Genomic DNA, 27,335 nt, shown 5'->3' with positions numbered 1-27,335 from the left:
TAAATGTATGCACATCAGTGCTACCTGTAGCATTCACGCCTTTTACGTGTCTGTGTGTGTCTGTGAACACAGGGGTTCCAGGGCATACATAGATTCAACAACAAATTAGTCTCTAGTTGGCTCAAAATGTCAATATTCACTATTCACACAAACAGTAAACCCTCGCTACGACAAACCAGCAGGGACTGGAGGTCAGTCCCACTTTTTTAAAATGTTATTTTATATGACATTTACTTTATATGAAAGAGAATTCATGGAGACAAGGGATGAAAGAGGGGGCTGTAAAATAGATGGACTGAGAAAGGGAGAATGTCACACTATAAGCTCATATGTTTGGGTTAAAATCAACATCCTGGAAATGGTATTTTCCCTTACCTATACCTGTTTTATCCATCTAGCTATACTGCTTGTCCTTTGAGGGTCACAGGGGAGCTAGAGCCCGATCCCAGCTGACAGTGGGTGAGAGGCAGGGTACGAAGATTGACACATTGCAATATATATATGTGTGTATGAGTAATACATATGGAAGATGTTGGAACTTCCCACAAAACCTTATAGTTCTCCTTTATTTACCGTATAAGAGATGGACTTCATGACTTCATGCCTTGCTTTTAATGAGTCATTATTTGTGTGACTGTTGTCTGTCTATCATCTAAAAAAAAAAAAAAGTCTGGCCATTGTCCTCTGACCTCTGGGATTAACCCATTAAGGCCTGAAACGCCAGGAAAAAATGCCTCTAAAACCTGAGGTTCAATGCCTCCTAAATGACTGATTTCTAAGCCTCTGTGGCAGATAGGAACACAATTCAAAAAGTATTTGAGAGCTTACACCTGTGGCTTTCCTGTGAAATTGAGTTTATTCAGATACAAACATACAACATACAAACTTGTGTCAGTGCCTTGATTTAGTCCTGATGGAGTGTGAAGAACAAGAACAGCATGTAATGACTGTAACAGTCTGCTTCACATGTGATGGTGAAAGTGCTTACAGTGCTGTGGCATCTGCAGGTAAATCCACTGTCACCCCTGGTGTGTGGTTGTAAACACTCCGTCAATTACAGTGGTAATCTTCTGTCACTTTGAAAAAACCTTTAAACTCATCAGGTCCATGGTAGAATAACATAGCTGCGCTGCCAGCTCTAATGGTAGATAGAAATGCGGCAATGCTGTGGGTTAACAAGGCATGTTTGCCCTAAGAACTGCCACTCACTAGAGATAATAGAGATGGATGGGCATGAAAATCAAAGTAGATGAGATGTTTCTGAAGTACTTCTGAAGTAGTAGACCAGCCTGTCTGGCAACAATAATCATGTTACACTCAAAGTCACTCACAGCATTGCATGGCTGCCGTTTAATTGGCTGGAAAGATATTTGCTTTAACAGGCATTTGATCAGGTGCACCTAACAAAGTGACCACAGAGTGGCTAGTTAGTTTTATTTAATCACATACTCCCAGGTCAACTTTTTATCGATTATTATGTGCAGGCTGTACTTTAGCAAAGCTATTTTCAAAAGTTGTTATAGATAGATAGATAGATAGATAGATAGATAGATAGATAGATAGATAGATAGATAGATAGATAGATAGATAGATAGATAGATAGATAGATAGATAGATAGATAGATAGATAGATAGATAGATAGATAGAATAATGTTGTGCCTGTCTTTAGTTGCAAAACTAAGACAACATACTGTACACGCACTGTTCACCAAGTGCTATATGTGATACTTCCTCCCACCTGCTATTACCTATAAGTACAGACACATAACTGCAAACAATGTAAATCCCAACTATCCACCAAGCTTTTTGATACTTTCATATTTATTGTGACTGCCGACATAAGAGATGACTCAAAACTAAATCAGCCAAATTATATCTGTATATCTATCTGTTGTGTCACTCAATTGAGTTTCTGATTAGATTTTTGCAACCCACAGTCTCCCTAGTGCACTTTGTCTCTCTAGCATATTTTATTTAATATATTTGAATTTTCTACCACGCTCTCATTCTCTGCCTCTGACGTTCTCTTTTGCATCTTTGAGACAGATAAAGCCTGGTGCTTTTCGATTTGAGTGTAATGGATGATTTTGCTGAGTGGAAAATGACGGGGTATTTCCTTGCAGTCTATCATGGGAACAGCAACAGTGATTTCATAGTCAGCACGAAGTCGGGGGCCCCAGTGGAACAAAGGGGGAATTCAGGTGATTTGGTTCGCTCCATTTCTGGTGCAACACAGACATGAGTGGAGGAGTGGTAATTGTCTTTCTGCCATTGTTACCTTTGCTCTCTCTCTCGCTCGTCACTCACTCACTTTCTGATTATTATTGTTTTGCCTTCATTTGAACTTTTGAAGATAGAAATTCTAACAGAGAAATGTGGATGTGGAATCTCCTGAACAGACCAAATGACATGTTGACAGATGACATGTTTGCATAAACACAATTTGCATTACCGTAATTACGCAAAGGTTTGTGCTATTGGAAACATTCAAATGGTTTCTGAAAGCTGAGAAGTTATTAGGATAATTTCACTTGTACTGTTTCAGGAAGCCAGCAAATCAGAGCCTTAAGGCCACATTATACTTCTCCGACTGCGTATGCGTTATCCGTCTGCGTCACCACGGAGACGCCTCGAGCATTTATACTTCTGCGTCGTGGTGACGGACACTCGCTGCAATTTCCCGCCCGATCAGTAGGGGTCGCTGCGCAAGGTTGTTGTGCTTCTGGCTACAGTGAGCAATGGCGTCCGAGAAAGAAAGAGAGAGAAAGACTGTTGTTGTTGAAAAAGTGGCCGTTTCTCACTTTTCTGTGTGACGGAACGCAGTTTTAAGATAATTTGAGGCGAGAAATTGGCCATTTAGAGTCTAAACATGTGCTGTGTGTGTTAAGATATGACGTATTTATAGTTCGGCAGCGGCGTTATCGGCGGGGATCAGCTCCGCCTCTGTCAGGACGCCCGGAGCGCACTGAGAGCCGGCACAGAGCAGCTTAGCTCAGCCTGTCCTGAGGACCAATCGCAGCTCTTGCCGTCTCCGTAGTCCCTTGACGGAGTGACGGACACTTAAAAAATATTTCGTGCAGACGGAGACTACGCAGAGGCTCTTCGACAGTCTCTGCGTCGACGCAGAGTCTCTACGTAGCCTACGCAGAGCACTTTACGCAGAAGTATAAATTGGGCTTTAGTCACCGGAAAGGTGAGAGTTGGGAAAACATTTTGCATTTTTTGGCCTAGTTTTGGACATTGAGCCATAGAATGGCATAATAATAAAATATTAAATATATGTTGTATGGTGTTCATGTACAGCTGCAGTGCTGTTTTTATTTTTTTCTTAATTTTAAAATGTTAAACAGTATTTATAACATGCAGTTAATTGTATATACTGCCATATATTGTTATTCTGAAAAAATCTGGTTCATCTTTTTTGACAAAGTTTGACAATGATGTTAAAATGTTTAAGACTTTATAGCCCAATGTGTATTTCTCTTGTTCAACCTGACAATTAAATACAGTAAAGAATCCTATTTTGTTTGATGATGGTGTATCATGTCCCAACACTTCAGTCAGCACTAAAAAATATATATATTTTTGTAGAGTAGAGAATTTCATTATAGTTTGAAAATGACCATTTGACACAAACAGAACACAACATTGCCAGATGATACATTATATTGCACTGTAGTGTTAACCTTGTACTTGCATCTCCTGCAAAACATAGCAATTAAGAAATCATTTAATACTGAACATGTGTTTCCTGCATGTTGCTGCCTCTTTTAACTAACTTCCACGTAGTGAGGTGTTACTGCTCAGACAAGGACAAGCTCACATGACTTTTTCACAGTGCATGACCTGGAGAGGAATATCCCTCGTGACAGTAGCAATCCAAGGACTATCAGCGAGCCTCCTGTTTGTGTCTCTCTTAAAAGGTGATTCAAAAAGTATCTTAGTACATGGCCTTCAATTTATTTCATTATTCAATGAATGTTATTCCATTTAATGCAATACAATTGTGGTAGGAACTATAGCCAAACCTATAAAAGCATCACAGCTTACCATCAATAGATAATTCCTAAAAGAGTAAAAAAAAATTCTGTTTTATGACACATAAAGAAGGGAGAACTACCTACATACTGTATCACTGTGTATATTACTTATATATGTCCTGCTGTCTAACTTTGGAAGTCAAGGGAAATATGAATAACAAATAAAGAAACAAGTTGGACTGGAGTCTGACATGGCTTCTGCGCATGCACCAACATTTCCTCCTCGGTCTTTGACCCAGCAGTAGAAGGAGATGACGAAACTGCAGTACTGTTGTCAAAAAAGAACAAACAACACGATGGCATCGGTGAGAGCGAAAGCTATGGAGAAGACCCACTTTTGGACCGATGAAGAGACGAGATTTATGCTTTACAACCACAGCACGATCCAGTTCACCACTCACTGAATTTGACTGTTTGTTTTTCTATGACATAAAGGTCAACAGGAAACTGATTCAATACGCACTAGCTTATAAATCTACAATAACACACCAATAAATAGATGTTCTTCTCCGCATACATACTCTCTGACTCTCTGACTACTAACTGTGAAAAAGGAACAGAATAGCTTCATCAAACTGATTCAAAACATTTAAAGTCTGGACATTTATGAGTTCATCGTTCATTTAAAGGAGACATATTATGTAAAATCAACTTTTTAATCATTTTAATAGTTATATTTGGGACTCTGGAGGCCCTATGAGTAGGCAAAGTGTGAAAAAAGATGACTCACTCATGTTTTTGTGCTCTGCCTCAGTCGAAGTACAGGAGATAAAACATCAATGTTGATTTCCGCACGTACTGTGACATCACAATGAGACATTCCTGGAATTGTGGTCTCGCGGAGCTTCGCTTTGTCCCTAAAAAAACACGAGAGTGCAGACGAGGGCAATAGTATCCGAAAGAGCGGAAGTACACAAAGTTTTCTATTCTTGGCTGCACAGTGCAGCACAGAGTTCTACACAAACTTCCAGCCTCAGAGGGTTTATCTGTCCAGTGGATACATTTTATATATGAAGATAATGTGCCGGCTGGAGTCAGCAAATGATAACTTTTCCAAATGCTATCTAGTTGCCAGAGCCTCAGTGACGCTGATGTAGTTTCCTGTGTCTCATTTGCATTTAAAGAGACAGGCACTCAAAATGGAGCTTTCTGAGCAGGGCTGTTTTGGCAGGGTGATTGAACTGCTATGCTGCTTTATCCTTATTTTTTTTTATTTTGACTAAAGCATGTCATTAGGACACCAGGGAACTAGGTTAACTTGTAGAAAGTGGGTATAATATGTCTACTTTAAATCAATACAATCTAAATTCATGGATGTATCTTTTTTTTTTGTATCTATCTTTGGCCTTTATAACCACTTACTGATTGGCATACATTTTTGTTATACCTCTATAAACATGAACTGCGTCTGAGGGAAAAAGGTCCCCAAGAACATTTAAAATGTTGAGAGTAATATCAATGAAAATGTCACACACCTGCAGCCATACAGTCTTATTGTACAGGACTGTGCATGGTGACGAAGATGGAGCTTACCCTTGCAATCAAATATATGAGATTGCCTGTTTGCCCCCAAGCATGTCCATAAGCTTTGTGAGTTGACCAAAGACAAAATAAATTGCAGGTATACAGTATAGCTGAAATGAGTTTACTCTACATTGGAGGAGCAAGAAGAATGATCACTGTTTCTGTATCAAAATATGCTGAAAAGGCCTTTGCATGGCTGTCATTTTCAAACCTCTATCCAGTCAATGCATCTTTTACATTAGCAATGGAATTTCTGCTGCTTTTATTTTTTTCCGACCAGGGTGTGAGTGTTGATTCTGAAGGATACACATCTAGCCAATCAGAAAATGTATTGTTGATGATGTAATTTTAAAACAATAAAAATAAAAAAAAATCACACATCTGGGAATGTTACAAACAAACAGGACGTTACTCAAAACTTCTGTCCTCAAGTATGTCCTCAAGTGGTGGTGTTGAGGTAAAAGTTTAAGTTCCTGAACCAAACAAGCCACCCTTTCTTCATCACTCTTGACTGTACCCAGGTATTTCTTTCCTCCTTCTTTTTATTTCACAATCACTAAACATTTAATCCACCCATCTCTTCCAATGTGCCATTTGTTTCCCCTTTCCTTAGAATATATTCACTTAATAGTGGCATGCTTGAAGTGAATAGTACATCGAAATTCCCCAACAGATTACAATTTTGTGCCGCTTATTTTTGTCGCTGTTGATATCCAAAGGCCTTTAAGGTGAGGTATCTGATTTGGCAGCCATAGCTAAGTTATGTGTACAAAAATCAATGAACAGATGGCCTGAGTTGGTCGTGGAAGTGTTTTTCCTTCAAAATATAAATCACATTCAAGACCATTTGTCAAGACCAAGAGCAGACATGTATACCGAGGTAGTTTTTTCAGTGGATGTTTGAACGTAGCACGCATCTTTCAGATACCTCAGAATTTAAGCACATGAGCTACAGAATACATCAGTGATGGGAATAATGGGTTTAAAATAAACGGTGTTACAAACGGCCTTATTTTTTTCAGTAATTAACAAATTTCTTTTTCAATCATTGCAACGCTGTTACCAGCATTTGTGTTTACTTTAATTAAGCTCATTGAAGGTGTTTTCATCTGACCAGGCTGCAGCCATGCAGGAGGTGCAAACATTTATTTTTATTTTTTTTGCAGAAGCTGGGACAAACCCATAAGTTATGATGATTGGCTAAGGTAGAGTAAAATCTCCTGGTAAGCCAATCAGAGTCAGAGTTGGGCAGGCGTTCACACACTCGCACACAAACAATGAAGAGACGCACACATTGATGGCGAGCAACAATGTACATTATGCCCAGTATTTATAAAAAATTGTATCTGATAACTAGCTACTTTTACAATGCAGTAACTCGGTTACTAACTCAATTTTAACTGATTATAGTCTTGTGGTTGTGGAGACTAACTTTGAATCACATCATTCCAAATTCAAATTCCGTTCATTACAGTACTTGACAGACATAAAAATAACAAAGCTAGTAAAAGACTTTTGAACAGTACTGTTTCGGTACGGTATTTTTGATACATGTATTGAACAGTATACATGTCCACCATCTTACAATGACACAGAATCAAGCAATTCACAAGTCTGTGGAACATTTGGAAGCCAGAAATGTGTTTCCCTTAAAACTGTAAGGTTATTTGACATTATTTAAACTATTTCATTGCGAATGTGTTTGACCTGTGGTAAAATTCACTTAGTGTGCTGACAGTTAAGCAGCTCAAACAGGTCAAAAACAAAGCTTTAATTGTACTCAATAATAAGAAATCCTGTCCCGATGTTTAATTTTTTTTTCTAGGCTTTCATTGCTCAGTGACTAACAGAGCGGATACAACGAATGGGAGAGAGGGAATACGTGTTTTCTTTCTCCATGTCTGTGTATGCTGGCATCACAGGATGTTAATTTAGTAGCTAGCTGACTGGCTAATGACCTGCCAGTTACCATGAAATAGGATGGATCACACGGTAGCAGACTTGACAAGCAGCATGGAGTGTGTGTGTGTGTGTGTGTGTGTGTGGGGGGGGGTGGTGGGGGATGTGTGTGCTTGTGTAAAAAATGTTTGTGTGATGATTTTACACTGGTAATTGCATTAGAGAAACTATTTAGGACCTTGTGTACACGTCTCTTAAGTGGCTATGGTAACACAAACACAAACAGACACACACGCACACACACACACACACACACACACACACACACACACACACACACACACACACACACAGTCAAAGTGAAACAGACAATCAAAGACTATTGCTGTCCTTTCTCATGTACCCTTGAATCTTTACATCAATTTCATTGTTGCAACCATTTCACAGGTTGAAAAGAAATTACAACGGTGCGTTCCACTTCACAGTCACACTCATGTGTGTTTGTGTGTGTGTTGACTAAATGTCCACACAATATTTATTTAATGCGAGTAATGTGAATGACACCTATTAATATACATATGTGTACTCAAAAGCTGCTGATCATGTGGACATTTCATCTCCTCCCGAGACTGGTTGATTTACTGGATAGTTTTTCTTCAATTAATCTTTCTCTCCTCTTTCTCTCACTGTCTTTATCTCTCTCTCACACACACACACACAATACACAATACATAAGTGTAGTTACTCTTGGTCAGGCACTATCCAATTGAAATGCTGTTACAGAAAACTAATTTTAATGCCAGGTGTAAAGGGGGCCTGAGTGAGGACACAATGCATTATCTAGCCCCATACCCTAACATTAACAATCGCAACTTAAGGCCACATTATACTTCTCCGACTGCGTAATGCGTTATCCGCCTGCGTCACCACGAAGACCACTCCAGCCTTTATACTTCTGCGTCGTGGTGACGGATAGGCGCTGCAATTTCCCGCCCGATCAGTAGGGGTCGCTGCGCAAGGTTGTTGTGCTTTTGGCTACAGTGAGCAATGGCGTCCGAGGGAGAAAGACTGTTGTTGTTGAAACAGCGGCTGTTTCTCACTTTTCTGTGTCCCGGAACGCAGTTTTAAGATAATTTGAGGCGAGAAATTGGCCATTTAGAGTCTAAACATGTGCTGTGTGTGTTAAGATATGACGTATTTATAGTTCGGCAGCGACGAAGTCGGCGGTGTTCAGCTCCGCCCTCTGTGGTCGCTCGTTGCTCACTGTGAGCCGGCACAGAGCAGCTTCGCTCGGCCTGTCCTGAGGACCAATCGCAGCTCTTGCCGTCTCCGTTGTCCCTTGACGGAGTGACGGACACTTAAAAAATATTCCGTGCACCCGGAGACGACGCAGAGGCTCTTCGACAGGTTCTGCGTCGACGCAGAGGACTCTGCGTAGCCTACGTAGAGCACTTTACGCAGGAGTATAAATTGGGCTTAAGTGCGTAACCCTAACCCAGAGCCTAACCTTGCGTAAACCCTAATCCTAACCCTAACACCAGGTATTAACCCTAAAGGCCTTGGTATACTTCCGAGCACAGTGTCTGGACTCTGCACTACAAAGCTAAATCAACACATGCCCATCATATCCCAGGATGAAAGTGAAGCTCTGCAAGGTGAAGTGTAAACAGTGTGATCTCATACCTGGAGTAGAAAAGATCCACTGTAATCTGGATGTAAGGTCATTGAAAGGAAGTCTTATAAAGGTATTTCTTCAGTCTATTGTAGCACGGTTGTTACCGAGTTGTGAATTACCTTTTTACATTTTTTTCTGATGAAAATAAAAATGAATAAATAAAATAATCTGATAAAATGGGAAAAAGAAAGAGAAAAAAAGTCAAGTGATGTCAGACAATTTCTGATGCTCAAACAGGGAAAATGGTTGATGTCTCATTCAGTCAATTGGACTGAAATGTACATTTTTTTGGAATATGACACTACTAAATGATTTATTTATATATTCTAGAGTAGTGAGTATATCTAGTAGTTTTGTTTTGTTCCATTGTCTTTTTGATGCTGTTATATACAAATCTGATGATTACTTTTTTCAGTTTAACTTGCATTTAAAGCCTGTTTTCTTAATCTCATCCACTCATCTATATTTTTTTTAGATAACCTTTGTAAATTCTGAGTTTCCATGGTGCACAAACGAGCTCTTCTATGCATATAACTGACACCATCAGCCTTCCATTGCGCAATAAATACATATAAAATAAAACACTTGAAGAAATCCACTATCAGCCATAGGTCATTCCCAACTCTGGGATAGCACCAGCTATTTTCAAAAGAGATGAAGGGTGAAATTGGTTTTCAGTTACCATGTTATCACTGCTGGATTTGACGAATCCGCACTAATCAAGTTGAATCTCAATTCTGTCAAATTTAAGATTCCCCAAAGGCGAAGGTAATGCAGCGTTTGTTATAAAGTCAGATGTTTAAAAGCTATTTAAAATCTATATGTGCTTGGTTAGTGAGCCTAGTAGTCAACATATCTAGTCTGAAATGACATCATTGCCCGGAAAATGCTGCAGCCTGGTATTTTGGAAAGGATCCTGACGCTCTGAGGAAAAACCATGATCCTTACTAAGCTCAAACCAGTTGCCTTTTGTAAGTACATAACCACATTATTTCAATCTCCCTTAGTCCCTCATTTAAGCCAAAAGCAGTTTACAAGTAAAAATAAATAAAAGAAGCATAGAAACTTGAGCTCATATGAATCTGTGGTCTGCAAGAACATAAAACGGCAACCTGTGATCCAGGAGATTGAGTTGACAAGTGTTTCATTAATCTGTCGTGTGGCAATTTTCTGAGTCTGAGTCTCTTGTCTAACAGGGTGACCACCAACATCATCTTCAGTCATCAACATGCTTAATGTGAGTTTCCTTTTAACCACGCAAGGATTGAACGCAAGAGGTTTATAATAAATTCACTGCAATGCCAATAAAATTAGGTCATCTGTATTTCTGACAAGCTAAAGAGAGTTTCCAGATTTTATATGAGCGGTAATATATAGTTAAGTCAGCTAGCAATAAATGGGAAATAAGGGTTCTACATAAAAGTGTGAGAGAAAGATGGAGGAGAAGGAATCGTAGAGCTTTCTACAACAGACGTGATGTTATATCAACTTAATTTGCTTACTCCTTGACAGATCCGCATGTTTCATTACATACATTGTTTAAGAGTTGAGTTGGTGAACTGACAGTTCATCAAATTAATTATTTGTGTCTTTCAGTCACAACACATCAAATGAATTTCTTTAATTCATTCATCTGAAAGTCAACTCAACTAATTGAACTCCCGTGGTCATTGTGCAGAATGACATGGTTGTTTCTGAGAAGATTCCTAATTAAGGTCATTGTAAAATGTTTCTTATTTCTTGATTTATTAATAGTTCTAATGTTTGGAAGTAACACCTGTGTTCCTTCCTCTGCTCTCACCTTTTCACAGCTTCTCCCCCCGTTAGCTCATCTCTGATCCCTAACCACTTTCTCTCCATTCTTCTCTGCTCTCTATTAATTATTAATATGAACAATACAGGGCCCCATTCAGGATGCATAATCTCCATGTTTTAATAATGTGAAGGTTCACAGCATACACTTAATCGCAGTACGCAGAGACGCCACCATTAAAATACTGCTACACTGTAGATGTGTGAGATAAGTGACAAACGGGTAACAGAGAGACAGTGGACAACTTCAAATGAATCTTATGGACTGTGTACAGAAAGTAAAGCTTTGAATTGAATGTTACCTCATCTAAACAAAGATTAGTGAGAATGTGCCTTCAAACATCATAAAAAAAAGGTTCACTGTGTCTTTTCAGTGTTTACACAATTTGTAGAATTCAATGTTTCCCTTTACTCCACCACTGGTTCATAATTTAAACCGAGTGCGGCATCTGTGATCCACAAGACTCTCCACAACAAAACACAATGCCCAGCGTAACATCAGAAGACAAAAGTGGTGCCGACAGCTATTATTACCATATCAGTCTTTTCTTAATCCTTTCCTCCCTCTCTGTTGAATTCTATCTTTACATCAATATCCCACCCTCTATTTTACTTCAGCCTTAATCTCCATCTCTGTGTCCTATAGTTTTTCCATGTGCCACTCTGCAGCCCCCCTGGTACAACAGAGAGGTTCTCTATCTCTTTGCTCTCAGCTGGACAGAGACACATCAACGCTCTGCTGAGCTACATGAAAACCCTCTCCTCTCTGGTTCCTGCATCTCTCAGTTTTTCCTCCTCCACCTCCCCTGATCTCTCTTATAGGTTGTCTCAGTGAGCGATGGCAGACAAGTGCCCCTGCTGTGGTTACAATTCTCCCACCTCCATGTCTCTTTTTTCCTCCTCCCTTTTGCTCTGGATGTGCGGTTCCCATATTACTAAAAAGAGTCTGCTGTGTGGAAATGGTGAAACAATAGGACACTTTTACAATAATACCATAAAATTGCAATGCAACTTATATTCTGTTTACAACTGAATAAAAAATACATAGTGTTTGTTTATAAAAGTTAGTCTGACTTGAGCAATTTCCTTTCGAAACGAATCCACTGCAAGGTCGAGGATTGTTAACAGTAGCATCAGCGCCTTGCTTATTGCTTGCTAAACAAGAACTCGCTCTTTCAACTCAACTGTACTGAAGACATCTTCTTTGAGTTGAGAATATTTTTCTCTGGATTATAGGTGCCTATACTGGATTACTGTCAGTGGTAGCTCAGTGATTCTCTGCGGGTGATGAAACCCCAGGGAATCCAGAAATTTTGCCCTTATGCTGTGGTTCCAATGTGTGTCAGAAAGTGTGTAAAAGTCTCCTCCTCCCCAATGTACCTCTCCCGCCTAACATCTTCTGGCCTGCTACCCAGTGTCTTTGAGAGCCATATTAGTTAGTCTGAGGCTGAATCCCAATTGCACCCCTTCCCCCTACCCCTTGTTTTTGCACATTCATGTGAGGGGTAGGGCTGTCTCATTTCTCATTTGGGTTAAGAGCTAGGGCCAAACCGTAGGGCTACGTAGCCCTTGAAATGAAGCTTCCTAAGAACCACACTTGACACAGAGGGCATTGAGGAATTTCCCAGCTTCCTTTGCGGAACCCTCCGATGCCGTTGGTTAGCAGCTGACAGTTGTAAAAATAGCCCAGGCAACAGACACTACTTGTGAGGACGGCATTTTTGGATTGTTGATGCGATAGGCTTGTTGATGTAGCAGTCAGCGAGCGTCAAGTCCGGATGACGTGATGACGTAATGGAGGTGTGTCTCATTTCTTAGGGGAACGTTCTTACCCCTAGCACCCGCAGCTCTGTATTGAGGGCCAAGGGGAACTCCTACAAAGGGGTAGGGGGAAGGGGGAAGGAGTGGAATTGGGATTCAGCCTGAAAAAGTGAAAGTAGACAACCCATTGTGACAGCTAATATATGTCCCAATATTCATTACATGTCCCTTCCCCTTGACCGCTCAACCTGGGTGGGATTTAAATTAAATGGTGTGTTCAGGTATGCTGGAGTGAGGGAGACAGCATGAGGAGAGGAACAGAATCAAATCTATGTCTTGTAAAGTCCTTATTAAAGTTCCGCTTCATTACACACGAGCATGTCCACAGACCAATGCATGAACAGCATTCAAACATGAGGCTTGTATATCTGCACGAGGGCAACATGGCTGGATATGTTTTGTGTGCATTTCTATGTCAATTAAGGCAACATACATATTTATTTATTCCATGCTGGGTAAAGGGGGGTTGATAGGTGAAAATGCTAGCAGTCAGATTAACAGGTTTACAGGACACAAATTATGCCGAGGTCTGTGTCAGGTGAGATCTGGATGCTTGTCACAGGAACACTGCAACTATCACAATTGCCATCTACAGATGGTATGCAATATTTGCATACATGCTAATGACATTAAATACTGGAAGGATGTTTTGGTAGCCCACTGGTGTGGTGGAATTGCTCCCGGTGCTGCTAGTGATGAGAATAAGTTGCATTGACAAGTAGTAACAGTAGTATTTTAAGATATGTCAATCTCAATCTAATCAAAAATGAAAATGTGCAAAAGTCTCAGGGTATCAGGATAGCTTTGTTGTTTTTATGTCTTCTATGATGATTGGATTCAGATTGGAATGATGTGACTGAAGGTTGGTCTGATAACAAGCTGTCAACATGTGCATGTAATGCTCAAGCATATCTTGAATAAACCTGTCTTGTTCACAGCAGATATTTCTTGTAGGACAAACAGGGATTTAACCAGTAACATTAAGTGTTATTTGTTTTATTTGTTTTCATGTATGATGAGTGCTGTACATGAATGACACTGTTGTAAAGTGTTACTTACATTACAGTCTAGTCTAATTTGTAACATATGGCGTGTTTCCACAGGCTCTACTCGGCTCGCCTCGGGTCGCCCAGGCATGGCTAAGATGCCTTTCCACTATAGTACCTGGTACAAGGGACTATTTTTAGGGGGTCGTATCTATGTTCCCCGGGTCCTATGTTCCCCGTTTTTCCCAAAAAAGGTCCTATGTTCCCCACTTTGTATGTGACAGGGGAACATGGGACCCTTTTTTTGAGAAAGGGTAGGGTTAGGGTTAGGGTTAGAGAAAGGGTCCTATGTTCCCCGGTCACATACAAAGCGGGGAACATAGGACCCAGGGAACATAGATACGGTCCCATTTTTAGTATAATATACTAAAAATTACTAAAAACTACTATGCGTGACATCACCAGACTGACAGCTACTGATTGGCCAGAGTGCCGTCACAGGAATGTCCGACACAAGGACCAAGCCAAACAATGCCGAAATGTAGATAATTTAAAAGTAGTTAACAAGTTTTAGGGAAATGTCTAAAATCTCAATATTTAACAGGGGAGTCTGGTGTGTTCAGGGATAGCACCGCTGATTAGTAGACAGCACGTAATCAACGGTGTCTGTGCTAAGGAGACGTCAGACACAAGGATCAAGCCAAACATTGCCAAACTGTAGATCAGTTTATAAGACAAAACAATCCTAAAAACCTGGGTTAATCTCCAACAATTAGCAGGGAAATGTCTAAAATCTCAATATTGTGTGTGTGTAAAATGAAATCACCGCAGCTTCAAACAGCCATGCAGTGATGACTCCGTCCACGTTGAGTAGATACTTTATCTGTAGTGGAATTACAACCAAACCGTGCAGTGTCGAGGCGAGACAAGTACAGCCAATGGAAACACGGCAATAGTAATATTACCGTCTTAGTTTTAAGTAATCCCAGAGTAATAGTTTGGTAATATATCAATATAAATGTGCGTGCGACATAATGACTCACAAACTTTATCATGTGACAGTATTACACTGATGGTAGCCGACAGTCATTCTCATTACCAAGTCATTACCTGGACAAAACACAGGGAACAAACATAACAAACTTGGTTACTACTGTACATCTTAGCTCATTTCCTAACACATGACTTTGGTAATTCCAATTACTTCACACAGTCTAAAATTCATCATCTCTTTTCTGTATCAATTGGGAAAACATTGATACATATATATATGTATATATATATATATTTATATACAGTGCACTGAGCTATCAGGGCCAGCTTTGACACTGCATTTTGTAGGATCACTCAAGAGGATGTCCACTGGCTCTGAGCAACAAAAGGCAAGTAATGGGATCAAGTTGGCAACACACCAATGCCTGCGAAATGTCCATAGCTGAATCCTGCTTAATCTGCTTTGCTGCCATAGTCAACGTGTCATAAAAAAAATTGCGCAAATGAAACCAGTCAACAAAGCATTTTCTTACAGACTCCTGGTCTCCCAGTCTCTTGGTAACACACTGTAGAACACCTTGTGAAAAGGAAGCAGATGAAAATGACACCCATGGCATACAGTGAGATATTTTCAGTTTCATGTACTGACCTAGTTTTAAACAAAAGTGGCTTATGTGGACATCACAATCTCACACCTCCAATAACGTCACTTCGTTTACATGATGCTGAGTTGAGGCTTTATGTAGCTGATAAAGCACCAGCATCCCAACAACTAGCAAATGTCATTTGGTGGATGCTTTCAGAGTGCCTTACACTCTCATAAACACATCCATGCACAAGCATGGGTGGCCCCAGGGAGAGACATTCTCTAAAACCCCAGCAGCGTTCATGTCTTCCTTTAAACAGACTCAGCAAAACTGCTCTAACTTAGGAAGCCTGTAAAAGAAATTCATCATGTTGAATTTTTATCTTATATATAGAAGCAAAGGCGGTGCTTTTTCTGTAGCCACCATAAACAGACATTTTCAGCACTATTCATTACACGGGGCAGCTAATTAGACACTAGAGTAGGTTTGAGAAAATGTTTTTTTGTTTTAAGAACACAGAGCAGTGAACATACTCCGACATTTAAGGGCAGAGCCTATCATCAGATTATGCATCATTATATATTTAAACAGGTAAGTCAAGTGGGTTGTCTTCAAAGTACTTCAATTAAAAAACAATCATGAACAATTCTAATTTACAAAACTCATAATTGTGCAATTGGCCACATGGTTGGGGTAGTGGTTCTTGCTCTTTTTTCTATTCTTGATGACTACTCCAAGTTGACAGCAGTTTGAATGTAACAGACATTTGTTTATATTTAAAGCTCCTGTGTATAATAATTGCTGCCATCTAGAGGTTGTTAAAGGCAGTGGTGGAATGTAACAAAGTACAAATACTTCGTTACTGTACTTAAGTACATTTTTCACGTATCTGTACTTTACTTAAGTAAAATAAATAGCGCATACTTTTACTTCGTTACACTTTGCAGCAATTATCTATACTTTCTACTCCACTACATTTCTACAATACATTTTGTTACATTTTCTGATAAGTTCAGGACCCCGGATCTTCTTCAGTTTCTTCAGTCAGTTTCCCGTATAATTAAAATGTACATCAAAAAGCAGATCGCTACGCTGCCTATTGACGATACTGTACTATGTGCTGCATTTACATTCACATTGCTTTCGTGAAATGTCAACACACCTTCACGCCCTCTCGCTGTTTTGTGTCCAGCAATTTAGCGGGAGGTGCAATGTTGGCTCTACAAGAGAGGCTTAAACACTTCTTTATTATTCAATCAAATAGAATAGATTTGAAACCAAAAAAAAGAGATTTGATAGCAAAAAACAATAAGTTGCAATCAAAAAAAAAAAAGTGAGATCGAAACAGAACAGGTTGCAAATGAAAACAAAAAAAATATGACAGAATATATTTCTTCAAATTCAATCAAAACTAATGTTTGTAGCCTAACTAAAAACCATTTGCTTATAAATCAGTCCTCCTTGATTGCTTTGATGAAAAATAGCTTCTTCACGACTCCCCGACACTGTCGCTTGTAAAACACCTCCCCAACGGACGTTATTCTTCTTCTGCGGATCAATGTACGCAACCGGATGTGCCCGGACTAGTGCCCGGAGCAGGAGGATCTGCTGTTCAGGAGAACTGCTGTTTACGTAACCAGAAGGGAGATCTCGCTGAGCCCGAGATTATAATAAAACACAGTGTTTTCAGCAATGGCTGAATTGTTTGTTTTGAACCTTCAGGGCTTAGTAAACAAGGTAATGACGCAGATACACACTAAAAAACAGTGTCAATTGGAACTTCCGGTCTAGGTCAGCTTTAACAAATCAATTACTCAATAAAGTTTGTGTTTTATCAAAGTGTAGTACTGCAGCACTGGTTTTGGTCTGAATCTTAAACAGATTGAAATCTCTACTCAGCAAATATCACACAAATGCACAGCGTAGGTTGCACGTTATAAGAAGTCACTTTCCTCCATCACTATAAATATAAAGTTATTAAGGAAATACTACATACGTTGAGAACATGATGACTAAAAATGTGTGCTTAGAGTATGACTCAAGTGATGTTCCACAAGCATGAAGAGACCAGGACTAAAGACCTACTGATATCCATTGTGTACACAACCTGCTTTAACATTTTTAATGTTCCCTGAATCTTAAGTTATGAAGTTATTTATCCAGTGCTATTTAAAGTGAGTGAGACAGCAACTGCAACCACACCTCATGTACAGGAATAAGTACTTGTCTACCTTCATTATGCTTTGAGAAAAGCTTCGAGACCTTTAAGTTGCACTTCAGCAGGCAAAGACCTGACTATTTGAGAAGAGATTCAAATTCTGAACTGACCTTTTGGAAATACCAAGGTTTTGGGAGGCCGCTAAAAACAGTGCTGTGTAACTTTTGGGCCTCATGTGGTTGGTTTAAAAAGAGAGCAACCACTTACACAGAGGTCACTGAAGCCTTTGATCATCACCATCAGAAAATCTCCATCAATAGATAAGCTTTATCATTTGAAAACATCTGGAAACATAATTAAGATAACAGCTCAGTTTGATACATGCCAAATCAAAGTTGAGTTTGATAAGATCCCTGCCCATGGTGATACATGATTCCACTATCACTGGATAGAGATGTTTGTGTGCATCTGTGTATTTAACCAGTGCATTAAGATTTCCACCTGGAGCCAGTTAGAGAGAGAAATAGGGAAGATTTATGGAGGCAGATAGGGACAAGCTGAGTGAATGAAGGAAGATGGTGAAAATCGGAGAGAAAGAAGGTGAGAAACAAACAGATGAGAGCTCTCATTCTCTGTGTAGTACTTTTAAATCTCTCATCGCCCTCTTCCTCCATACTGGTAAATTATTCAAAGCTGCTGATTTATCACCTCCAACAACAACACAGATATAATAGTTCTATGTCTTAATGGGAGATCCACTTTAGAGGAGCTTCTCCAGAAGTGGATATACTCTGAAAGCAATGGGCTCTTAATGCAGCTTAGCAGGGGAAGAGAAATTGTTGACCCAGAATATGCTACCAAAAAAGAAGGCTAACAAAAGTGCTTTGCAAATGTCTGTGACTGATAAGTCAGCATTTGAGTTGCGGTCTGTTTAAATGAATTTGAAATCAAAATTTTAGTGACATAAAAATGAAGAAAGAAAGAAAACGTTAAAAATGCCATCATGGATGCACCGATTAGTAACAACCTGCATATTTAATTAATCAGTGGTGTTTGTATATCCACTGATGACTTTCACTGGCTGAAGAGTTTGCCTTAATCAGTGGTTCAACAATCCACTCTCAAGTGTCGGGTTACTGAGTGTGAGCCCTGGTTGTTGCCTGTGAAACAAACAGCGTGGCCACTTAAGACTGCAACAACCTTGGTTACTGGTTTGAATACTAGCATTAATTGTTTGCCCTGGATGCTTCTGAATGAGTCCTATTACTAAAACCTCAGTAGGCGTAATAGATCTATTTTGCCTGTTGTTGGTTCAATATAAGGACTACATGGCCTTGCTCTGCATTCAGCCTGTCACAAAATACTAACTGTCAATATTGTGCAGCAGACACCGAGGAAATAGCATCTGAACACTTGAAATACACAATAATGTGTATTACTCTGTTATTGAATTGTACTTCTTTGGTTGAACTACAACATGAACTGAGTGGTTAATTACAGACAACAGCGGGAGTGTCGAATGAAAACGACAGGACAATACACATTGTTAGTGATTGCATTAGTATTCATGATAGCATTTAACGAATCCGAACAGTTCTTGTTATGGCTGCCACTGGCAATCAGTTAAAGACCTATTTAAGCAAATGTGACTATTTTTATCCACCCATATTGTGAAATAATAATAATATAACATTATTATTATTATTATTATTATCATTAGTATTATTACTACGATAATAATAACAAAGATTATGGACTGGCCTTGGCTCTCCTTTTACTCTTATAAATATACTGCATGTCATACAAACAACAACAGGTTATTGTGTTATGTTCCTCCTAAAATGCAGGCCATGAATCAACTGGGGGGGAAAAAGCTAGCATACAAACCAAGACTGGTAACACGTCCCCTTGGTGTTTTTTGACCTCTGCCTTCTGACAAAAATCAATAGTCATGCATTTTTATCTATAACAACTAAACACTGTCATTCATAGTCTGAGGTGCATTTTTTTCTTCTTCCGTCTGTAATGGCAAATACATCTCATGACAGTACAGTACTTTGGGATCTTCAGCATTTAATGAAAAATGTGGTCAGATAATAGCCCTTACAGGTCTTTAGTTTCGACAGGTGGCTCAGCAAAGGTGTCCATTTTGACAAGTGGATTATCTACGAACTGGAGCGAACTTTTAAGCCGCTTTCCATTTGCTGTCTGTGTTGTGTCCTAAAAAGATAATCACATAATTAAATATTGATGATATTTAAAACCGGAAGCTCGCAATCGGATTTCTGCAAGGTCAGGATGATTAGACCAGTGTTTACTCAATCATACAGTAGTCTGTGCTACAAAAGCTAGATGGAGTTTTACACGGGGAATGGTAAGGCCATAAAAGTAAAATCAAACGATTAATTCACCATTGTGTTCATGAGAATCCTACTTTGTGTCATGTCACATCATACATTTTTCATACCTCTAGGAAGCTGTGGAGACATGGGAACTCCCTGGTCTAATAAAGTGTGCATGTGTGTGTGTTTTGTGTACAAAAAAGAGATATTTGCTTTAAGGAGGGAAATCCGAAATTAAAAGGTGTGGAGAATTAAAACACACACACACCCACACACACACAGAGGGAGGGTTCTTAATGACTGCAAAGGATCCATAATATGTGAACAGATTTAAATTCCAACAACACAAGAATTGTCCTCCTACCACCTCCAACACACAGGCACACACACATACACAATACATTTGTTTCCATGTGTCGATGTTTACTTTAGACAGGAGCTTCTGCTGCAGGAGGAGGGAGGAACCAGAGAGATGCTTAGAAGAGATGGATGAAGCAACAGCCTGATGGGAAAGCGAGTATTCCTTTCGTAGAAATCACCAGATTACATGCATGGTCAGATTTCATCAGCCCCTCAGGTATTTTTGTACAGTGAATCTGTCTGTGTGTCTCCATGTGCCAGTGCTCAGGAGATTTCACAACACGGGAGCCATTACTTGGGGCGATGAAGATACTCAGTAAATAATGCATGCAGTATTTATTGCATGTTGGCAATACACATGGCATTTTGATCACCAGGTACGAGCATCAAACTGCCACATCATCCCTTGTCTGCACACTCAGATGTAGATTACAGGACATTTTATAGAAAGTGGCATTTATGATTGAGACTGATGTGGTTAATTTGTGTTGTATACATAACAGAAGATGCAGTATATCACTACACACAGCATCTGTAGCATAAATCCACAAAGCATTTCCACTTTGTGACATAAGAACACTGTTCAGTATGGAAACTGAATATATACAGCTCTGTTGTTTTTTTCTGTCTGTCAAATTCAGTGATCATTTGAATTTGGAATAAAGTGAAGAAACTTAAAGCTGGTCTAATATATTAGCGAGCTGTCAATGAGTTTAACTCATGCAACATGTGTATGTATAATGCTCAAGCATGTCTTGAATAATCCTGGCCGAATAGATGTTTTTACAGAAGATATTTATTTAAATGAAATAGTAGGACAAACACAGGATTTACCAGTAACATTAATTAAGGCTTCAGTGTTAACAAAGCTGTGATATTGTTCAAGAGTTAAGGCCACATTATACTTCTCCGACTGCGTATGCGTTATCCGTCTGCGTCACCACGGAGACGCCTCGAGCCTTTATACTTCTGCGTCGACGGACACGCGCTGCAATTTCCCGCCCGATCAGTAGGGGTCGCTGCACAAGGTTGTTGTGCTTCTGCCTACATTGAGCAATGGCGTCCGAGAAAGAAAGAGAGAAAAAGACTGTTGTTGTTGAAACAGTGGCCGTTTCTCACTTTTCTGTGTGACGGAACGCAGTTTTAAGATTATTTGAGGCGAGAAATTGGCCATTTAGAGTCTAAACATGTGGTTTGTGTGTTAAGATATGACGTATTTATAGTTTGGCAGCGGCGTTATCGGCTGGGATCAGCTCCGCGTCTGTAGACGCTCAGTGCGACTGTGAGCCGGCACAGAGCAGCTTAGCTCGGCCTGTCCTGAGGACCAATCGCAGCTCTTGCCGTCTCCGTTGTCCCTTGACGGAGTGACGGACACTTAAAAATATTTCGTGCAGTCGGAGATGACGTAGAGGCTCTTCGACAGGCTCTGTACTTTACGCAGAAGTATAAATTGGGCTTTAGGGTAAACACTAAACGCTAAATACTTGACACCTGTCGTTATAGCATTGCTAAAACAGCAAATCTAATGGTGGCCTGAGACTTCTGCACAGTACTGTATATAGAAAAAACAAAGTTGCGAAGAACATATATATAATATAAATATAACAACACAGACACTCTCAATCAAGGTTTATACCACAGTAAAGGGTCACTGGTGAGATGTGTATTACATTTAGGGCGACCTGCCAAATGACTCTTCAGGAATGACATTTTAATTGAAAAGGCTGCATCATTCATTTCTGTGCCTGAGGCCTCTGCAGTCCACTTTGTTATCCACATCGACAGCGATGCATTTCCTATAGTGCCAGGTTGTGATTTTATTAATTACATTTACATTCACACTTCAGGTTTCCAGCCAATTATGTTAACTTACAATATAAGCAGCCATTTACTATGGATAGATGGCAACAATGTGGTATGAACTGTGCAATAATCTGGGGTAAACCTCCTTCTTTGATTAACTATATGCATTATGTGCGGCACATTGAATTCCAGGAGCAACCAAATGGACCTGCACAACACTCAAGCATCGAGCTGCCATTTCTGGTATCCTTGTAATAAAGATATTCCAGGGACTGCAATACACTGCAAAAAAAAAGATGAAAATAATAGTGTTTGGAATTGAAACAGGCACTACAATAAGTCTGGATTTTTTTTTTTTTTTATCTTCCAGTCAAAACAAATAGCTGTGAAAAAAAGACTGCAACTGGCAATAAGAGGGATGTGATAGGAGCAATGAAGGAGATTACAGAGGCCAACAATGTTGCCAAGACAATGTTATGAACAAGAAAATGGATAAAAGACTATTCCCGGGAAGATGAATAGGAGCTAATTCTAAAATCACATGAGGGGCAATAGAATTCAACCAATGCACAAAGCTGAATTGTGCCATGTTATACAAGTGGCTCGTTGCTAATGATAAAACAAATTTAGATGTAAGAGAAATACCCACCACGAATACACACACACACATGCACACTCCACCCTGCCCCCAAGACAGTGCTATGAGCAAAACAGTGGATAAAAGCTTGCTTATATGAAGATAAGAGAACTGGCTGAGAGCAAAGCCAGATAAAAGGCTGCGTGAGATAACAGCCGTGTAATATGTGTGACTGTTTCTTAATGGATATGATGACTCATCTGGGTGAGGGAGTGAAGGATTACATGAAACAGGATTATTAGAATCTTGTTATGAATAAAAATAATAAATTAAGCAGTAATCTGTTGTAGTTACTGAAATAAGCACGGCGATCAGATTATGATTATTTGCTGTGATTCCTTTGTTTAATGTTATTTAGTTAAGATAATGACTCACTCGGTTTAGAACAACGATAGGATTTTAGGCAATACAAGACAATGCAGTACAATACAAGACAGGATATCTGATGTGGTTTGACAAGCATCAGATTACCTTTTGCATTATAGCTGCAATAGGGCAATGCTATCATCTACCAGAGAAGACTGACATGATGATCATGATGTTGAATGACAATAGGTTGAGTTAACCATTTCCTGTTTATGAAAGTAGTTACATTTAGGCACCAGGTTAAAGCATCAGGTTAGGGACAGATTTTTTTCTGACAGCATCACAATCCTAAAAAACTCACTGCTTCACAGTTTTAAAATACCAGGATACTGTTTCAACAGTGTTAAAACATGACGTGCCATGACATCATGATGCTCACATAACAGTGTCATAACACACCATGTTACTTAAATAACACTCTTTCACAGCATTAAACCACAGGAGGAAGTTGTAGCATTTACATGACTCACTACTTCCAACCCCCTACAGTGACAATGTTTCCTCAAATAATCGAGAAATGCATCACTTTATGAATGTTGATGTGACACATATGAAACATTTTCCAAAATGCACACATTATTTTCCTGAATGCATCATTTCTTGAGGTTTGTAGAGATGTTTTTACAGGGAACCCAGGCGGACGCATATGTATATTTCTAAAATAGTATTTCTAACCATGCTTAAGGTAGAGACGCTGCAGATGGATATTCTCCTCAGTGCTGTGTTAGTGTGTCTTCAGACCCAGTGTCCTATGTGGTTAAGATGCCAGAGAACAGAACTGCTTCAGCATAAGTGATGTAACATGGGCTCTACATATGCTTTCACACAGCAGAGAAGCCATAAAACCAATCCTGAATAAGCTGTTGACAGCATCTGACATCGTGCTAGTTATCACGCAAGTGGTCCATGAAACGACTAATCCAACTGACAACATTCATCTGGCAGTAAATTAATCCAAAAACATAACAATGACACACAAAAAGCCAACAGCACATTCAAATACAGGCTTCAAATTTGAGCGCGGCAATGAGGGAGAAAAATGTAGAATGATAATGTTGGTACTGCAGTATTGGACTTCACTTAATCCCCATCATGACTTAATGTCAGTGTGATGGTGCCGTGCGCTGCAATTACCTCCCACTCATACATTGTAGGGACAGACAGGGACGAGAGCAGATGCTGCTGCTATGAAGACAGATCACTGTGGGCTCGACGCGTCTTCCCTGAGCTGTGATGCTGGAGTGTATGAAGAGTGTGTGTGTGTGTGTGTGTGTGTGTGTTTGTGTGTGTGTGTGCGTGTGTGTGCTCATCTTAACAATATTGTGCTGTGATTGTTGTGAATGTGTCGTGATATTTGTGAATATGATTTCATGAGCTTGTGTCTTTGCATCTTACATCTGCTTGGAAGTAGATCAGTGGTTTTGTTTGCCTGCGGAGTCACAGCAGAAGGATTTGTATTAATAATTTGCATCTGGATGAATACAGCAGGCAGTGTGTGAACGTGTGTGTGTGTGTGAGTGTGCATGCTTCATATCGATCAGACAGACTGCACTGGAGGCTCCGGATGGATGACCCTCTATTAGGCTGTCTGTCTCCCAGGAAGGAACACCTCAGCATGGGGAGGATATTGACCCTGTGGAGTTGAAGGCCTGGAGGTCTGGATTTTATTGCATTCCGAGGATTTCAGAAAATGCTTGAAGCATGTTGATAGAATTGCACCATGCATCCGCATTTGGTGTAAATAAATAAAGATAAACAAATATCTGGAAAATATTTGGCATAAAAAGTGAACATGCTCATGAATCAGCCATGGCTCATCACACACTAAGGGGCCCATCTGAATAGGCTACACATAGAGAGGAAGAAACTGGTCATGTGGACGTGACGGAGGTAGTGTTGTCTTTATTATTATTATTATTATTATTGTTGTTGTTATTATTAATTTAACACAGCTGACATACTGAGTTTCAGTCAACTAACCTATATTCAGTGAAACATGTCACTTCCCCACGAGCTATAGTGGGGCTGGCATCCTGTTTAGAAGCACACAGACAGATCACATCAGGTGCTTGGATTCAGCTCATTTTTGTAAACAATAGGAAAAAACAAAAACAGAAAGAAATATTTAGAATTGTCTATCAATCGTGAAATAAAGGAGTTTTAGTCAAGCATGTAATTTATAATGATTTAAAAAGCAGTGTATCATTAAAACAACATGGACATGATATAGCCCATGTTCGTTTTTTGGAGTGTTGTTTTCAGGAGTGAAAACAAACAAAGCAATTTTATTACCATTACAATTAGCTCAATGTCTCATACATGATCCATTCTGTTGAAACAAACTACAGTTTTCACAACAGGCCTATGGTGCATGCGCTAAGCTCCATTTCTACCTCACTTTTAATGTCCAGCTGGACGTCTCAGTAAACCCCCATGCATGTGTAACTGCTGTCACTTCTGGCACTTTTCTATTCTCCCTATTTCACACTGTTCTGCTCTGTTCCAAAGGCCAGCAATTTTTACATTTTTATTTGTATAAGCAGACACGTTCCCATCTCATCTACTCCTCCTCATCTGATCTCTACACTGCCTCCCTGACTAGTACCCAACTAATATTAGTTGGCTGATTTTTGTGCACACACTCGCACATGAAAACATCTTCCCTCAACAAATGACGTGAGAAACGTTGTGTTTAGACAAATGCAGTAAACTCAAGACAATTAATTCATAAGCACACCTGCCTGACAGTGGCGAGAACAAAGTGTATGTTAACAGACTCAAATAGGTGTCAGCCCACAAAAATCTATGCACCTCCTCTTCTTCTTCTTGCATAATCTAACAGAAATACCAACTCCAAATATTGCATATTAAAACACTTAACTAATTTAGTTGTTCCATGGCTAACAAAGGTGCTGTGCTGGAAACGTTCCACACATTTTAAGCTATAAAAATAGGATGAATTGCCAGGAGCAATGGAGTATTTGGTGTTTGATACACAACATTATTTCAGACAGTACTGTTGGGGGAATATTGGCAGCAGTTATGAAGCTCAGTCTCTTTTTATAGTTTGTGACAGAGCTGTGAAAAAAGAAAAAAAGGGACAACATTTAGAGGCAAGGTTGCATTGGCTGAAAACAAACCCAAAGCAGGTGTCAAATTAATGGTAGATCACAAACTGCAACACAGTCCAAGTTGCTCAGCACTGGCATTTAAAAGTGAAACATCGTGGTCATGGGCAACCAATTGTTATATTTCCATCAAATAATCCAGAGCTGGATGTTGTTATGTAGCTGTATGGGCTGGTTTTCACAATATGAAAATGAAAGAATCATTCATTATATTCCAATCGCTTTATCCTCCACATGAGGGTTGTGGGGGGAGCTGGGCATGTCGCCAGGCATCACAGGGCTAACATACAGAGACTAACAACCATTCCCTGTCACCTTTACACTTATGGTCACTATACAGTGTCCCATTAATCCTTTTGACTGTGGGAGAAAGCCACCTGGAAATAACCCATGAACACATGGAGAGAACCTGCAAACTCGGCCAAAACTCATATGCCTACAGGTGATAAAGATGATAGTTTGTGTAACTAGAATTTAACCCCCTGGATATGAGGCAACAATACACCGCTGTTTGGCCCCATTAATTAATTAATATACTAGGCCGAGGCATAACATAATAAAACTCAACTTCCTCAAGACTCAAAAATAGCTACATAACCACTGAACTACAACTACTTTACAAGTGATGACAAAAAGAGCACCAAATGGCTTAAGGATGGGCACACACCTATATAACAAACAAATAAATCCAACTAGAAAATAGCGCTCCATCTTGCCAGATTAAAAGGAAGATGTCATCATAGAAGCAAACCAATCACCAAGCAGGACAGTGGCAGTAGACCTCGTGCTGGCACACACATATAAACATGCACACAAGCCTGACATACATCACATCAATCAATCCATTCAGAAGAAGAAAACAAGAAACAAACCCACACACAATAAGATGGCAGTCATAGTCATAGTCTGACTCCTGCATGTAGGACTGGAGTTGGAGTTGGCGTTCTGTGCACGCACCAACATTTCCTCCCTGCTCTTTGACCCGGAAGTAGAACGAGACCACGTATAAACTGCAGTACTGTTGCTGGAAATCATGCTGTGGTGGCTTCTTCAGACAACACAGCAACCATAACAGCCATGCTCCATCTAATTTGTGTCCCAATTAACATGTACACCAGGTAGAAAACATACATAACCACAGTATGATCCAGCTCACTGTTCACTGCTTTCCCATGATATTAAGGTCAACAGGAAACTGATTCA

Source organism: Microchirus variegatus (assembly GCF_963457635.1).
Source record: "Microchirus variegatus genome assembly, chromosome: 11".
Classification (NCBI taxonomy): Eukaryota; Metazoa; Chordata; class Actinopteri; order Pleuronectiformes; family Soleidae; genus Microchirus; species Microchirus variegatus.
This window is presented reverse-complemented; position numbering follows the sequence as displayed.